Below are 19,165 nucleotides of genomic sequence, written 5' to 3' on the forward strand. Positions count from 1 at the left end.
TAGCTTTTTATCAATCGTCTTGAATTACTAATGGCTATGACTTTACTGAAACTAAGTTACAGTGCCTACAATAAGCTATCATAGAGCGCGCAATATCATTTGACAGTCAGTGTCGGGGACTTCTCATACAACGGGAGGCATACCATTGCTAATTCAATTTAACTTTGTTTTGTATTACCGACATTATACATGTATTTTACATTCACATAAATGCCATCACATCATCACTATAGTCTACATGCTATTAAACGACTTTTGAATACATGGATTGCTTTGAAATCCATTATAATTTTCTGTGCATACTATAATTTCATGACGTACACTATAATGGCCAGCTGATTTAGATGTCTGAACCACTAAAGATTGTGCGATTAAAAGTAAGGATATTGCCTATATCCATTCCATAGGCTTCTTGCTGTCACTGTAAACTCGAATGCATTTTCTTGGTTGTGGACCTGTAGATTTTCTTATTTTAATAGGTGACACAATACCAAATAGTAGCCTAAGCATGCAATGACATTGTTATAACCAAAGAGTATCCATGTTGAAAGTGTCAGTTTATTAGTAATATGCTTTGTATTGAAGTCCTGAAATGTATATGGTTCTGGTCAGGCACTTTGCATTTCCACCTCTGCCGTGGAGAAATGTATGTTTTCCACCATTGTTTCTCTACTCTCCTGATATTGATTGCACGATTAAGGTGAAAATCTATTTTGTGTAGGACATGCCGATACACGTAATCTGAATGTAGGTTTTGTCACTCACTCCTGGCTGAATTAAGCTTCCTCTAAGTGAAGAATAAACTAAATTATACAGCAACACTCCACAATGGAATTAGTCCCTGCACCTGTTTGTAGGTTTTAATATCTAATTACAAGCTTGATGGGAGGCAGTCAGGTCATGGGGAATAGTTAGGAGAATGACCTCAACATGTGTGTCTGCTCTCCTGACAGATTTTTAACAGGTAGGAAGGAGGCATTGATTTGTTTTGATAATTTATCTGCCATTGAAAATGACCATAAATAGTTACCAGTAAGTGAACGTTCAACATTATAATAAATTACACTCTGCTCATTTAACATATTTGTTAAGTCCACATGCCATATTGCACCTGTCAGTGTAAATTGAGATTTTTTTGTTTGTACCAATTGTGCATTTTGAACTTGTTAATGAAACATATTGTTTTGTAAACTCACAAACTGAGAAAGTAAAATAATAAACCTTAGTGTAGTAGATAATTAACTGTCTCAGTCAGCTTAAGGACAAACATTTATGGCGTCTTCACTTAACCCCATTGTTTATAAATCCAGATGAAGGTAAAGAGTGTGTTTGGCCGAGACTGACTGATAAATGTCTAACGTTCCCTATGGTCTCCCCAACCATGAGGTATTCCTGGCTTGGCACTAAATGAAAATAGCAAAGTTTTTCAGGGACAGCCGTCTTGGCAGCAATATAAAGGCATATCTGTGTGTATTTTTATTGAGTATCTATTTTGGTCCCCTCTGGAGGAGCCCCCCCCCCCCCCCCCATTGCATTTACATTACTTCCCCAGCAGACCGATAGTGACTATTAATGCAGCAGAGCAAAGCACCCTCCAATCCGCCGTTGTTAGGTTCTGAGACGCCCAAGGCTTAACCAATAATGAGGCCCTGTTGCTCCTGATGCACTTCATGTGACCTCTTATGTCTAGGGTGTGGATGAGTTACATATAGCAAGTCAGACAGCTTCCACCCATCTTACAGAAAAGTGTTGTGTTGAAGTAGAGTAAACTTATTTAAGAACAAGCAATATGCTACTGCAATCACCCATATCACCCATAACCACCCATTACTTGTCTGTAATAGTCTACTGCAACATGAGCTGCATTTTTACGCTCTAGTGTTATGTCAGGGTGCAGTAGAGCAAGTTATCAAATGAATTTGACCTTTACCAGGTCAAATTAATTTGACTTTTACCACATTACATCATGGGTGTGTATAGGCCTAAATGTCTCTTTATAAAGTGATAGATGCGTAAATACAGCCTTTGGTTTGAGTGGAGAAAGTTGACCCAGGTAAAAGGGATAAGTTCTGAGGTGGTGATTGGTGCGATAAGTGTGGGCCTGGAGGGTCTCCCACAACACTCCTCTTCATAGCACCAGAATATCACAGTCTGATCTCAGCTCCTTCCAGGAGACACAGGAGAAATGTGGAGTGTGTGGGCGAGTCTGATCTGCAATTAATGCTGGTTGTCAGAAAAAGAATGCTGCCGTTGACACCATGCCTCTGAATCACTGAGCAAAACACTTTCTCTCCTCTCCCCCTCCCAGGACATTTTTCCCAAGGAGGAGAAATCTGCAGGAAGCTTAACGCGAGTGAGGGAAGCATTGAAGGCTAAAAGAAGAGACAGACAGACAGACAGACAGGAGCTGGATATTCTTGGTCCGATAAAGAGGTTATCACTGCTTTCATAGTTGGGTGAGCCACATGTTCTTTTCCCCCTCTTTCTTGTTTACCTGTTTATTTACTCTGCTGTTTATTTATGTTTGATATACTTACTTTTGATTGTAATTGACATGTATCTCCATTCATGTTTCATGATGATTTGAAAATTTGATTTGATTTGATGTTTTATTTGGTCCTTTTGGTTAATCTCTTTATATACGTTGGGGGGAAATCATTAAGACCATCTGGTTACATGAGAGTTTTAGCTATACATGGATTTTGTAGTGTTCACCATGTTACATCAGTGTACTGTAGGCACAGCACTTCCCCTACAGTACACTGGAGAGTTGAACTGTGTCAACTGCAGCTGGCTCACAGGCACAGATTTATAGCAAATTACATAGCCTTTGTTTGAGAGTTCTACAAGACTAGCTAAATGTTTGTTAAAAAGAACCAGTAGCTAACATGATGAGCTATTTTCATCTTCTTTAGATAGATTGATAAAATAACAAAGAAGACAAGCAAAGAAGAAAGGTTGTGTATTTCACAACCTCGAGACAAAAAAAAGTATCTGCAAAGGTCATGATATGAACTTTTTTTCATCAAAGTATGTGTGTATATTAGTAGTTGTTTCACTGTTTCTCTCTCATTATTCCCTATTGTGACTGTGACCTTATGTAGCAAGTCCTCTCTTCTTCTCAATGTTAGGTGTGAGGGCACTTTGGCTATTACGTTAAAGATATTTCTCAGTTCAACAACGGGGAGAAACTACTCTTGTTCTCTATGTCCACTTTGCTTCATTTTTTTTGTTATAAAGCTCTTTGCGCATGCTCTCTGCAACATGATTCATTGTTTTTTGGTGCTCCATCATCGAACTGGAGATTCCAGCATTCTCCCGTGAGACCTGGAGGCAGGATGCAGAATCTTGAGCCCTGCAGATAATGTTTTAGGCCATATTTTGCTTGTGTATTCACTAGACTCTCAGTTCTAAAGGAAAGTCTTCTAAGTACCTTTAATAAATAAAAGGGTATAAATGAAGTTCTTCTATCCCAGAATGACCAAACCATGAATAGCTGTGTAACCCAGAGGAATGCGCAGTGTCCTAGCAGGGTTACCCAACCCCACAATCCGACCCAACAGAGAGCTGAGCTCCAAACCCAGAAACCCCTGGCTGCCTCCTGTCTCACCACCAGGCCACAGAGCCTCACCTTTGATGCTAAATGCGTTAGTTACCCCAGGATGCCAGCCAGTGACATGTTTGACAAACATACAAAATCATAATTGAAAATGTGTATCAAAATATTTGCTCCTTGGTTAGTTTTTTTCTCTCCTTCAATCTCACAAAACTGAGTCTGTGTTATTGTGCAAATACGTTTCTGTGGAGTGTGCCAAATCAAACTGTCTATCATGTTTTAATGCAGCACAGTTATAACTTTATTAGGCAGGCCCTTAACGTGCTGTGATGATGAATTCCAAACCTTTAGCCTGGGGATCAGGGACCAGCCCTGGCACAGGCTAGTATACCACATATACACTTCATAAATATGGCTTACTTTCCTACATGGCAGTGTGGTTTTCAAGTTAATGTAATTATAATATTTATCAAATCATATTCAAACACTTATTATGCAGAATTCATATATTTTTAAAGAAAAGGCTCATATGTGTATACACACACATAAACACACAGTAACGGTCAAAATGTTGGACACACCTACTCATTCAAGGGTTTTTCTATATATTTTTTCCTACATTGTAGAATAATAGTGAAGACATCAAAACGATGAAATAACACATATGGAATCATGTAGTAACCATTAAAAAAAATAAAAAATAAAAATATATTTGAGATTCTTCAAAGTAGCCACCCTTTGCCTTGATGACAGCTTTACACACTCTTGAAATTCTCTCAACCAACTTCACCTGAAATGTTTTTCCAACAGTCTTGAATGAGGTCCCACATATGCTGAGTACTTGTTGGCTGCTTTTCCTTCACTCTGCAGTCCAACTCATCCCAAACCATCTCAATTGGGTTGAGGTCGGGTGATTGTGGAGGCCAGGTCATCTGATGCAGCACTCCATCACTCTTCTTCTTCACCTGGCCTCCACAATCACCCGACCTCAACCCAATTGACATGTTTTTTTGTCTGGTACTGTATATATACTCATATATAAATATATACATTTACAGTTGAAGTCGGAAGTTTACATACACTTAGGTTGGAGTCATTAAAACTTGTTTTTCAACCACTCCACACATTTCTTGTTAACAAACTATAGTTTTGGCAAGTCGGTTAGGACATCTACATTGTGCATGACACAATACATTTTTTCAACAATTGTTTACAGACAGATTATTTCACTTATAATTCACTGCACATACACTAAGTTGACTGTGCCTTTAAACAGCCTGGAAATGTCCATAAAATGATGAGACATCAGACAAAAAAATTGTAGACCTCCACAAGTCTGGTTCATCCTTTGGAGCAATTTCCAAACGCCTGAAGGTACCACATTCATCTGTACAAACAATGGTATGCAAGTTTAAACAACCATGGGATTACGCAGCCGTTGTACCGCTCAGGAAGATGACGTGTTCTGTCTCCTAGAGATGAACGTACTTTGGTGCGAGAAGTGCAAATCAATCCCAGTACAACAGCAAAGGACCTTGTGAAGATGCTGGAGGAAACAGGTACAAAAGTATCTATATCCACAGTAAAACGAGTCCTATATTGACATAACCTGAAAGGCCACTCAGCAAGGAAGAAGCCACTGCTCCAAAACCGCCATAAAAAAGACAGACTATGGTTTGCAACTGCATGTCGGGACAAAGATCATACTTTTTGGAGAAATGTCCTCTGGTCTGATGAAACAAAAATAGAACTGTTTGGCCATAATGACCATCGTTATGTTTGGAGGAGAAATGGGGAGGCTTGTAAGTAAAAAAACACCATCCCAACCATGAAGAACAGGGGTTACAGAATCATGTTGTCGGGGGTGCTTTGCTGCAGGAGGGACTGGTGCACTTCACAAAATAGATGGCATCATGAGGATGGACAATTATGTGGATATAATGAAGCAACATCTGACGACATCAGTTAGGAAGTTAAAGCTTGGTCGCAAACATTTGACCCAAGTTAAACAAATGAAAGGCAATGCTACCAAATACTAATTGAGTGTATGTAAACTTCTGACCCACTGGGAATGTGATGAAAGAAATAAAAGCTGAAATAGATAATTCTCTCAACTATTATTCGGACATTTCACATTCTTAAAATAAAGTGGTGATCCTACCTGACCTAAGACGGAATTTCTACTAGAATTAAATGTCAGGAATTGTGAAAGACTGACTTTAAATGTAATTGACTAAGGTGTATGTAAACTTCTGACTTCAACTGTATATACTAATAATGTACAGTGGTGCGACCCAGGATTAATGTGTACTTGGAAAAGCAAATGAAAAAACACCATTATTTCCTATAGGCCTATATTTTCTTATCACATCTGCCTATTATGTCACTGTAGTATATCAGCAAGGCAACTCTGTTGACAATTAGCCCCCTATCATTCTGACCTAGATATCAATATCCTGAACTACAGTGGCTTATAAACCTCTGATGGCCAGAAACTCTGTTTCTAACGCAGACACACTAATGAACCACTCACTAACGTACTGTTTGTCTAAGGGAGCAGCTAACAGTGACCTTTCAACTGTCCTGCCCTTGGCTGTGACCTCTGGTAGTAAGCAGCCCCATACGGCCCACTCAGCACATGTGCTGCTGAGCAGGGAAGAGCGGCTTAAGGATCGACAGCCTCTTCCTGTCTTCTTTGCCCTTCCCCTGCTAGCCCTCAGTCAGACGGAGGTGTCCTTACCCCTCAGCTTTCTCTGGCCATACTGGAGAATCAGCAGTAAGATCCTAAACCAAAGTGGCAGCCTCAATCTGCAGTTAATCCTCTTTCACAACTATCATCCCTGTCTCTTTCTCCCCCTCCCCTGTATAAGTGGCCCACACAGGGTTAAGAGTGCAAGTCAACTTTGAATGTATATTTGTATTTTTTAAGTAAACACTAGAGAAAGTTTGCATAGTGTAAGTTGAGTTAAGGTTTTATAATAACCTTACCCTTTTAAAGCTATTAATCATCACAATGATATATTTGAGAGTTTTAAGTACATTCTGATCCATGTGTCTCTCTATACTGTATTGATTTGGACTGTTGCCATTTGAGGTCTCCTGTAGGCTGGTTTTTCAAAGCATTCTATTCTGATGACAGAAAATCCCACCTCTGATAAGAGCGCTCATATTAGCTTAATTTCATAATTTTCCATCAGTTTGCCCTTTTAAAGTCTCAGCAGTAGCATAAATAACTTCTTCTCCAAAGCCAAATTGACACAGGCCATATTTTGATTCCCCATGTACAGTAAATCTACGAGCTTCGCTTCTACAAAGCATTGTGTTGGAATGGCTTATGTGAAATGGCCAATGTGAAATAGACTAGAGCTGTTTTCGTGTTGAGTCATGTTGGATCAACAGTGCACTCCTATCTTTAGACGTATTTATTTATGAGTGTTTTTTGACAGGCTATCTACAGATGAAAGTCAAGCCAATGCAGTGCCACTATGGTACACATGATACACAAACCAGAGGGCTAAACTGACATTGTGTCATAGAAAGAAATTACTGGCCATATGTGACACACTTAACTTTCAGGTGTACTATTATGGTACTTAATTGGAGTAGGACAAGAACCACAAAATTAAGTTTAATCTATTCACCAGTCCCAAGTCAAGTGACTTGACTTGAGTTATAATGGGGCTGCAGGGTAGCCTAGTGGTTAGAGCGGTGGACTAGCAATCGGAAGGCTGCAAGTTCAAACCCCTGAGCTGACAAGGTACATATATGTCCTTCTGCCCCTGAACAGGTGGTTAACCTGTTCACTGTTCCAAGGCCGTCATTGAAAATAAGAATATGTTCTTAACTGACTTGCCTAGTTAAATAGAGGTACAATTTAGAAAAATACTGAGGACTGACAGCAGATATAAAGTGAAAAGACAGAAGTTGTAGATGCATGCTTCTCTAGCTGCAGTGTGGCTTCTGGGGTTAATCTGTGAAAGCTTCTGCTAGGTGGAGTAGAGATGATGGCTTTGACCAGAGTCACACTGAAGCTGTGAGATGTCTGGTCTCTCATTCTATAATATTTGTGTCACTATTGATATGTTATCAAAAATTAGGGTTACTTGCGTAACCCAAGTTATATTAGAACAGTGGTTTCCAAACTTTTTATAGTTCTGTACCCCTTCAAACTTTCAACCTCCAGCTGCACACTCTCAAATTATGTTTTTTGCCATCATTGTGAGCCGGCCACACACACAATACAATAAATACATTTGTTAAACATAAGAATGAGTGTGAGTTTTTGTCACAACCCGGCTCGTGGGAAGTGACAAAGAGCTCTTATAGGACCAGGATACAAACAATAATATAAAAATCAATAATTTTGCTCTTTAGTTAGCCATCTTACATATTAAACTTTATTTGTTAATCGAACATTGTGAATAACTCACCACAGGTTAATGAAAAGGGTGTGCTTGAAAGGATGCACACAATGTTGGGTTGTATTGGAGAGAGTCTCAGTCTTAAATCATTTTCCACACACAGTCTGTGCCAGTATTTAGTTTTCATGCTAGTGAGGGCTGAGAATCCACTCTCACATACAGTTGAAGTCAGAAGCTTACATACACTTAGGTTGGAGTCATTAAAACCCATTTTATTTCACAAGTCTGGTTCATCATTGGGAGCAATTTCCAAACGCCTGAAGGTACCACATTCATCTGTACAAACAATAGTATGCAAGTTTAAAAAACCATGGGATTACGTAGCCATCGTACCGCTCAGGAAGGAGACGCATTCTGTCTCCTAGAGATTAACATACTTTGGTGCGAGAAGTGCAAATCAATCCCAGAACAACAGCAAAGGACCTTGTGAAGATGCTGGAGGAAACAGGTACAAAAGTATCTATATCCACAGTAAAACAAGTCCTATATTGACATAACCTGAACTGCCACTCAGCAAGGAAGAAGCCACTGCTCCAAAACCGCCATAAAAAAGACAGACGATAGTTTACAACTGCACGTGGGGACAAAGATCATACTTTTTGGAGAAATGTCCTCTGACTAACTCCTATGACTAATTGGGAATGGGACGCAAGCGTAGGATTGATCACCCTGTCGCTGGCCGCCTTTGGGGAGGGTGTATAGTGTGAAAGGCCGAAACACCCTAGGAACCAAAGGTACACTACTGACGATGCGCTCCCCAAATTTCACCAGGCTCACTGTTCATGAACTCTTGGAAGTGCTTGCACAAAGGATAGTAACATCTCATCCTGTGTTCTTGGAATCTGGTCTGATGAAACAAAAATAGAACTGTTTGGCCATAATGACCATCGTTATGTTTGGAGGAGATAGGGGGAGGCTTGCAAGTCGAGGGAACACCATCCCAATCATGAAGAACGGGGATTACAGCATCATGTTGTCAGGGGTGCTTTGCTGCAGGAGGGACTGGTGCACTTCACAAAATAGATGGCTTCATAAGGATGGACAATTATGTGGATATATTGAAGCAACATCTGATGACATCAGTCAGGAAGTTAAAGCTTGGTCGCAAATGTGTCTTCCAAATGGACAATGACCCCAAGCATACTTCCAAAGTTGTGGCAAAATGGCTTAAGGACAACAAAGTCAAGGTATTGGAGTGGCCATCACAAAGCCCCGACTTCAATCCTATTGAACATTTGTGGGCAGAACTGAAAAAGCATGTGCAAGCAAGGAGGCCTACAAACCTGACTCAGTTACACCAGCTCTGTCAGCAGGAATGGGCCAAAATTCACCCAACTTATTTTGGGAAGCTTGTAGAAGGCTACCTGAAACTTTTGACCCAAGTTAAACAATTTAAAGGCAATACTACCAAATACTAATTGAGTGTATGTCAACTTTTGACCCACTGGGAATGTGATGAAATAAATAAAAGTTTGAATAAATCATTCTATTTATTCTGACATTTCACATTCTTAAAATAAAGTGGTGATCCTAACTGACCTAAAACAGGGGATTTTTACTAGGATTAAATGTCAGGAATTGTGAAAAACTGAGTTTAAATGTATTTGGCTAAGGTGTATGTAAACTTCCGACTTCAACTGTAGGTGTGTGGTTGCAAAGCGCATCAGTGTCTTAACAGTGCGATTTGCAAAGACAGGGTACTCTGAGCACAGTCCAATCCAGAAATCTGTCAGTGGCTTCTGATTCAATTCAATTTTCACAGAACCGCTTGTTGCAATTTCGATGAGGCTCTCTTGTTCCTGTATCGGTAAGTGGACTGGAGGCAGGGCATGAAAGGGATAACGAATCCAGTTGTTTGTGTCATCTGTTTCGGGAAAGTACCTGCGTAATTGCGCACCCAACTCACACAGGTGCTTCACATTTGACATTGTCCTTAAGCTTGAGTTCTTTTGCACACAAAAAATCATACAATGATGGAAAGACCTGTGTGTTGTCCTTGTTAATGCAGACAGAGAAGAGCTCCAACTTCTTAATCATAGCCTCAATTTTATCCCGCACATTGAATATAGTTGCGGAGAGTCCCTGTAATCCAAGATTCAGAAAACGTCACCTAGATAGGCCAGTCGTGTGAGAAACTCGTCATCATGCAAGCGGTCAGACAAGTGAAAATTATTGTCAGTAAAGAAAACTTTAAGCAAGTTTTTCAATAAAAAAAAACGTGTCAATACTTATGCCCCTTGATACCAGCGCACTTCTGTATGTTTTAAAAGCGTTACATGGTCGCTGCCCATATCATTTCATATTGCAGAAAATACACGAGAGTTCAGGGGCACGGAAAGTGGTACCAGAGCGCCAAGTCTAGGGCCAAAAGTCTCCTCAACAGCTTCTACCCCCAAGCCATAAGACTGCTGCCACCGGACTATTTACATGTTATTTTCTCGACCATAAGCTGCCTCCAACTTCGTTTTAGAGAATTTGGCAGTACGTCCAACCAGCCTCACAACCGCAGACCACGTGTAACCACAGCATCCCAGGACCTCCACATTCGGCTTCTTCACCTGCAGGATCGTCTGAGACCAGCCACCCAGACAGCTGATGAAACTGTGGGTTTGCATAACCTAAGAATTTCTGCACAAATGGTCAGAAACCGTCTCAGGGAAGCTCATCTACGTGCTCATTGTTCTCACCAGGGTTTTAACCTGACTGCAGTTTGGCTTTCTAACTGAATTGGCAAATGCTTACCTTCGATTGCCACTGGCATGCTGGAGAAGTGTGCTATTCACCGATGAATCCCGATTTCAAATGTACCAGGCAGATGGCAGACAGAGTGTATGACGAGCGGTTTGCTGATGCCAACGTTGTGAACAGAGCGCCCCATGGTGGCGGTGGGGTTATGGTATGGGCAGGTGTAAGCTACGGAATGCACAGATATACCGTGACAAGATCCTGAGGCCCATTGTTGTGCCATTCATCTGCCACCCTCCCCTCATTTTACAGCATGATAATCCATGGCTCCATGTCGCAAGGATCTGTACGCAATTCCTGGAAGCAGAAAATATCCCAGTTCTTCTATGGCCTGCATACTTACCAGACATGTCCCCCATTGAGCATGTTTGGGATGCTCTGGATTGACGTGAACGACAGCGTGTTCCAGTTCTCACCAATATCCAGCAACTTCTCACAGCTATTGAAGAGGAGTGGGATAACATGCCACAGGCCACAATCAACAGCCTGACCAACTCTATGCAAAGGAGATGTGTTGGCTGCATGAGGCAAATGGTGGTCACATCAGATACTAACTGATTTTCTGATCCACGCCCGTACCTTTTTTGGGGGGTGTCTCATGTGAAATCCATAGATTAGGGCCTCATACATTTATTGGAATTGACTGATTTCCTTATATGAACTGTAAGTCAGTAAAATCTTTGACATTTGTGCATGTTGTGTTTGTATCTTTGTTCAGTGGTTGAGATAGGTAAGGTTTTCAGAGCAAAGACGTTTAGGGACCGGAAACCTGGCATATGTCGCGGGTCACTACTTCACAGGAGAGCGATTTGAACGTAAACTTTTTCAATAAATAAATCAAAATGCGTTTTTTTGGAAGAAATGCCTTCTGGAACATGTGAACTTTCATGTGCCTTAACAACAAACGTGTATGGCATCTGTAAATACAAATAAAATTGTTAAATTAAGCGCCTACTTGATTTAGCCACAGAAAAAGACACCAATCTTCCCGCTGGTCATGATTGGCTGACATAATGAGTGGGCTGGACATGCCGAGAGATGAGTTCGGATTGGTCTGCCATGTAGAACGCTTCTGTCTATTTGAGCTGGTCAGTATGTGTAGGTAATCCTGTCTTAACGCAGCTTTTGTAAAATATATATCACATAGTAGAACTACATAAGTGTTGCTCTCTACTTTCTGGAGGACCGAGTTTTGAAATCAGTGGAATTAGAGTAGCATAGCTAAGGAGGTGGAGAAAACACCTGTGTCCAGATTACGTCTTCAATCAAATTGAGGGCAAACATGGCATCCGTGAAAGGGAGAAGCGTCCATCCATGATCTAGCTAGCTACATATTCTGATATCACACGTCTCTAATTTTGACAGAAAGTTGTTGTAATTTCAAGTTAAAGTGTACTGTTCGCTAGCTTGCTAAAGTTAACTGGCTGGATCGCTAGCTAATATTACGTGTTTGATCTGTTTAGTAATATTATTTGTATCTCAAAGCCATTTGCTTTGCTAGTTGGAGGTAGCTAACATTGAATCTGGTTGGTTAGCTACCTACAGATTCATGCAGGGTAGTAATGTCATGAGTTGGGATTATGGTTCATTGTTTACCTAGCTAGCTACATGTCAACAAAATACTCCACTATGCAAGTAACAATTTCAATAGAATATCACTGTGACAACTGTTGATAGACGTAGCTGTTAAATTCACTCTAAATTCACTATAAACTCAGAAGGCAGGAGTCGTGGTTGCAGGCAATGGTCAAACACAGGTAGGCAGTCAAAACCAAAACAATACCTCACAACCATACAAGCAGAAAGAACTTAACTAAATAGGGAGCTGATGAGACCAGGTGAGAAACGAACACAGGTGAAATAAATGAACAAAAATTAAAGATAGGGCTACGTTCCAGAACACAAAGAAACAGTGCTACGTTCAAGAACACAAAGAAACAGTGCTACGTTCCAGAACACAAAGAAACAGTGCTACGTTCAAGAACACAAAGAAACAGTGCTACGTTCCAGAACACAAAGAAACAGTGCTACGTTCCATAACACAAAGAAACAGTGCTACGTTCAAGAACACAAAGAAACAGTGCTACGTTCCAGAACACAAAGAAACAGTGCTACGTTCCAGAACACAAAGAAACAGTGCTTATGTTCCAGAACACAAAGAAAAAGAACACAAGTTTGACTAAGAAAAGAAAAGCAGAACCTTACAATAGCGCCTCACAATCATCACACATAGCATAGCCGGCATTGCTATCATCCTCTTTCATCACTTCACCAAATCTTTCCCAAACATGACTTTTCTCACTATGCATTCTTTTTATTTTAAACTCCATTTAGCAGCTTTTCTCTTTTTGAATTATACTTTTTGAATTGCCTCCATGGATAGACATGAACTTTTTCTGTCCCTTCCCAAAAGCATTTTGCGATTGGCTTGTAGGCTATTTGGTGTGCGTACAGTTAGGCCCTAAAGCTTGCCAGATAGCCAAAAATAATGAAAGAAAAACTTAAATGTTGCCTATCGATATAAATTGCACAAGAAGGTTACTACTACTACATTTATGGATTTTTTAAGGTATTGTTTTCGATTTATTCAACCTGCCGGCCACCCACCCGCCATTCATCCACACAATATTTCATTACCCTTAACCCGCCCTCCCTGTCAAACTGTGCGTGCAAACTGTGAATCAAATCACTTGCCCACACACACATATTATGCGCACACATGCATACTTATGCCACACACACACACACACTTTTAAAAATCTTTATCTTTAACTCTGCATTGTTGGAAATGGACCCGTAAGAAAGCATTTCACTGTTAGTCTACACTTGTTGTTTACAAAGCATGTGACAAATAGAATTTGACTTGAATACCTACAGTATCATAGATCAAAATTGTTGTATTCATTTTCCCTTGAAGTACATCAATTTGCTGAGTTGCACTTTGACTGAATTTCAATGAGACTTTGAGAAAGCATATACAGTATCAAAGGAATACATTATAATCTAATTTGCCAGATCAAAAGATTTCTTGTGATCGCTAATATGCTCCCCTGTATCACATTTAAGACGCAACCACTTAATCTTAACATAAAAAGTCTGGAGTCCCCATGAAGACCAGATTTTTCTTGCTGAGTTTATGTATTTTGAGAGTACTATATATTGACAGTATGCATAGACAAGCAGCGTGTAAAGCCTAAAACATATAGTATAATGTCTTGCACTTTAAGCTCCATGCATGTTATACAGGCAATACAAAGGCAAGGTTGCTCTGTGTGTGAACATTTTGTTTCTAATCAATGTCACTGATAAACATAGTGTATGCTGCTCCTGTTGAGAAGGCAATCTGATAATGAGTTCCACAGCTGCACCACTGAGAGCATCTTGACTGGCTGCATCACCGCTTGTTATGGCAACTGCTTGGCATCCGACCGCAAGGCGCTACAGAGGGTTGTGCGTAAGGCCCAGTGCATCACTGGGGCCAAGCTCCCTGCCATTTAGGACCTCTATACCAGGTGTTGTTAGAGGAAGGCCCTACAAATTGTCAAAGACTCCAGCCATAGACTGTTCTCTCTGCTACTGCACGGTAAGCAGTACATATGCAACCAACAGGAAACCTGAACAGCTTCTACCCCAAAGCCATAAGACTACTAAATAGTTAGTTAAATAGTTAACCAAATAGCTCTCCGGACTGCGTTGATCCTTTTTGCACAAACTTTTTTGACTCATCACATATGCTGCTACAGTTTATTAGCTATCCTGTTGCCTAGTCACTTTATTCCTAGTTATATGTACATATCTATCTCAATTACCTTGTACCCCTGCACATCGACTCAGTACTGCTACCCCGTCTATGTAGCCATGTTATCATTACTCGTTGTGTATTTATTATTACTTGTATTATTATTTGTTATTACATTTATATTATTTCTATATTGTCTTTCTCTCCGCATTGTTGGGAAGGGCCAGTAAGTAAGCATTTCCCTGTTAGTCTACACCTGTGGTTCACGAAAGTATGTGACAAATAGAAATGTGATGTTAGAGGATCAGCAGGATCATACGGTGGAATCTGTGAGCTATTCTTATAGGCACTAGCCATGGTCACAGGGTTGTGTAAGATATCCCAAAGCATTTGGTAGAAAACTATGGTATTTGCTCAGACAAAAGAAATATACAATAATATAGAATTGAATCCCACCAGGGGTCTTCTGAATAATAAACAGATTTGCAGGTGTTTGTTTGGGGATCTGGAAGTCATAGTCCCTAGTGTGATCCCGTGCAGTCATTAAGTACAGTAGCTGGTGGTGGGAACAATCAGGCCTCCTGCAGCTGGAGCGAGTCAGGCAATGTGGGCTGGAGGAAGAGCCTGGGGCCTGACTGTATCCTTGTTTTTCTGCCTGTCTGTGAAGCCCTCTGAACCTGGACAGCTGGAGGGATGTCGTAATTCCCATTATCCTGCAGCACACAACATGTCTATTACCAGTGAAGGGAAGTGACTTAACACACTCTTCTGGTCTGAAAGGGGGTCGGGTCCACCAAAGGACTCAGCCTAGAGTTCAAGTTCCACCATCTCTCTGCTGTGAGGGCAGGATGTCTTTACTCACCTTTGCTTTGACACTGTAAAATGATCTAAGCTAGTGTTGGACGGTGTACCGTATACCGGGGTATTTGGAAATACTGACGGGATGGTTTTCATATACCGTCAATATCGTTGAAACAATTTCTTTGTAGTACTTGTAGCTACTTGTTAAGTACTCTGAACAAAAATATAAACGCAACATGCAACAATTTTTACGATTTTACTGAGTTTCAGTTCATATAAGTAAATGCCTTAAAAAATATTACAGATGCCTTAAAAAAATAGGTAGGGGCGTGGATCAGAAAACCAGTCAGTAGCTGGTGTGACCACCATTTGCCTGATGCAGTGCGACACTCTCCTTCGCATGGAGTTGATCAGGCATAAGATTGTGACCTGTGGAATGTTGTCCCACTCCTTTTAGATGGCTGTGCGAAGTTGCTGGATATTGGCGAGAATTGGAACACGCTGTCGCACACGTCGATCCAGAGCTTCCCAAACCTGCTCAATGGGTGATATCTGGTGAGTATGCAGGCCATGGAAGAACTGGGACATTTTCAGCTTCCAGGAATTGTGTACAGATCCTTGCGACATGGGACTGTGCATTATCATGCTGAAACGCGAGGTGATGGCAGTGGACGAATGGCTCCACAATGGGTCTCAGGATCTCATCACAGTATCTCTGTGCATTCCGTAGCTCAGGCCTTTACCTTAAACCCACCGCCACCATGGGGCACTCTGTTCACAACATTGACATCAGCAAACTGCTCATCCACACAATGCCATACATGCTGTCTGCCATCTGCCTGGTACATTTGAAACTGGGATTAATCTCTGAAAAGCACACTTATCCAGTATGCCAGTGGCCATCGAAGATGAGCATTTGCCCACTGAAGTCAGTTATGATGCCAAATAGCAGTCAGGTCAAGACCCTGGTAAGGACAACAAGCACGCAGATGAGCTTCCCTGAGACCGTTTCTGACAGTGTGCGCCAAAATTCTTAGGTTGTACAAACCCAGTTTCATCAGCTGTCCGGGTGGCTGGTCTCAGATGATCCCGCAGGTGAAGAAGCCAGATGTGGAGGTCCTGGGCTGGCATGGTTGCATGTGGTCTGCGGTTGTGAGGGCCGGACGTACTGCCAAATTCTCTCAAACGACGTTCATATCTTGAGACATCTGTGGCATTATGTTGTGTAACAAAACTGCACATTTTAGAGTGGCCTTTTATTGTCCCTAGCACAAGGTGCACCTGTGTAAAGATCATGCTATTTAATCAGCTTTTTGATATTTCACATCTGTCAGGTGGATGAATTTTCTTGGTAAAGGAGAAATACTTACTAACAGGGATGTAAACACATGTGCACAACATTTGAGAGAAATAAGCTTTTTGTGCATATGGAAAATGTCTTGGATCTTTTATTTCAGCTCATGAAACATGGGACCAACACTTTACATGTTGTGTTTATATTGTTCAGTATCAATACCAGCACTCAACGTGTGCAAGGAGATTAAAGCGGATTGCATTCTTCGTTTCGCCTGTCACATTATTTTTTTTATTATTACCGTAGTTCCCCTGAACATCAGCCAGTCACATGTTTGTTGTAAACAGCACAACAGGAGAAAGCGGGACCTGATATGTCCATAGCATTCTATTGGTGAGTCTCTCTCTGTTGTACGGCTGACATGAAGTGATGAAGTTACATGTGTATGCTATCCGATTACACCAAGACAGTTGTGAAGAGGGCACGACTAAACCTATTCCCCCTCAGGAGATTAAAAAGATTTGGCATGGGTCCTCAGATCCTCAAAAGGTTTTACAGTTGCACCATCGAGAGCATCCTGCTGGGTTGCATCACTGCCTGATATGGTAACTGCTCGGCCTCCGACCCCAAGGCACTACAGGGAGTACTGCATACGGCCCAGTACATCACCGAAGCTGGATTTGTCTTTATAATTACTTTGTTGGTTTGTGCTTCTTAGCATTCAGCTAAAAGTTTCCTTGAGAATTTTCTATTACTTGTGCAAATTTTTTAAGCATTCTGGTAAAAATGCCCAATACGCTTTAAAAAAAGTTTGTAATGCCCCCTTGTGTGCTATGCCGGTAATACTGTGAATCCTGGGAAGAACCGTATGAAGGTACGAAAAACTGGATACCGGCCCAAGCCTAATCTAAGCAGTAGGTACAGCCAATATTTCTCCCCATCAATTTCCCCTACGATGTTCCTACGCTAGGGTAATGAAAGAGACTTGACCCCTGCCTTATTAGGAGAAGTGGAAGCCGGGACGGGGACGTATCACTTTTACTGGGCTGGGCATGACATCATCCCTCTGCCTTTACAGCCCTGGCAGCATCCAACCAGGGAAAACATTACACCACTCCTGTATGAAAACATGTAGTCGCACAATCTCGCTGGGAGCAGTAATACAGTACAGGTTATCGCCTGGAATGTAAAACCAAAGTTTTATATTAAGGCACTCATTTTCTTTCTTCATCGCAAAAATATATATTTAATTCCTGTCCTGGCTGCAGTAGTTGTACCCTTTCAGTCTCCAGAGCCTGGCTCTCTTAAGCCTCTGTGTGAGAGTTTGTTGAGTCTGCCAGCTGTCTCTGCCCTCCCTCTCTCCTTCTCTCTCCCAGTCCAGTCTGTCTCTGCCTGGGACCAGACTGTGTGCAGTGTGTGTGGCGCATGTGCGCTGCTGATCCAGGTGAAATAGTAGACTGACTGATCCCACTGGTGTATCAGCTGTTTTCTGGATGTACTCGGCCAGTGTCACACTCTCTGCTCCCCAGCTTGTTCCTAGTCCCCTCCCTCTCTCCCCTCGGCCCCCCTGTCACTGACCAAGCTGCCAACAGTGTTCAGACCATGCATGGGGGGAGAGGCATCCGTCACCAGCAACTGGGCCTCAGTCAGGGCCACAGGCTATCACAAAACAGTCGGGTTGGAAAGATTCCTGGAGAGGCAGGCAGCAGGGCCAGTGGGTTTCTGTGTGCGTGTGTGTGTATGTGTCTGTGTGTGTGTGTGTGTGTGTGTGTGTGTGTGTGTGTGTGTGTGTGTGTGTGTGTGTGTGTGTGTGTGTGTGTGTGTGTGTGTGTGTGTGTGTGTGTGTGTGTGTGTAGCACACTATGTATGTATGGATGGGAGGATATGTTTGTATGATGATCTGTCAAACAGCTTTATTTTGTGTTTGATCCATCTGTCCTATTGACTTTGAAAAGAATGGGTTTCATTTAGTATAATATCGACTCAGAGGACATTTAGGAAATTCCAAAAGGCAGAGCTGTGCTTGTAATTCCCAAAGTACAAAACAAAACATGCAAATTGTGGTAAAGATAGATTGTATCAGCTTTAAATTCTCATCCATACATAATTCCTGGTTGTTCTCTAGCTTCTTTATGGAGGTACTGAATCATTATGCAAACTAAGCCAATTCTCTCTGGAATGCCTGGAAATATTCATAATATCGTTTATTTGATGTTGAGCCCGTGGCATAAGAAATACATTCCTGGATCATTTACAGTACATTATTTTTGATCTTGGGACATATTTGCTGGAGGAAAGTTCTGATGTTTGGTTCAGATTTGGTGTTCTGAGCAACAAACAACAAGTATTGATAGAGTAGATACTTTAGAATGACACATTTTCTGTTATTTTTGTCCTGTACAAGCATAAAGTTTCCAAGGATATGCCCCCATTCAAACGCTGGTTGCATAAGCGCCAGTCATGCACCAGGCAGACAGCGTTTATATAAGAGCACATCTATATTTCAAAGTGAAAGTTGTTACTCAGCTTTGGCTTGGTATTGAAGCAAAACAACTGAGCATTCTCTCTGGTGCCTATATGATGTGGTTGTTTAATGTTATCGCTACTGT

The 19,165-nt window shown here is 41.3% G+C and overlaps 1 protein-coding gene across 4 annotated transcripts in view; it reads left to right on the plus strand.

Annotated features, from left to right (window-relative positions):
• LOC109866907 (myocyte-specific enhancer factor 2A) overlaps positions 1-19,165 on the plus strand; it is a 96,826-nt gene that overhangs the window by 3,986 nt on the left and 73,675 nt on the right. For all 4 annotated transcript variants that reach the window (XM_020455807.2, XM_031802065.1, XM_020455808.2 and 1 more), the window contains exon 2: positions 2,309-2,456. The gene's annotated coding sequence lies outside the window, so the exon portion shown is untranslated. The remainder of the gene's footprint in view (positions 1-2,308; positions 2,457-19,165) is intronic.

Source organism: Oncorhynchus kisutch, linkage group LG22, assembly GCF_002021735.2.
Source record: "Oncorhynchus kisutch isolate 150728-3 linkage group LG22, Okis_V2, whole genome shotgun sequence".
Lineage (NCBI taxonomy): Eukaryota > Metazoa > Chordata > Actinopteri > Salmoniformes > Salmonidae > Oncorhynchus > Oncorhynchus kisutch.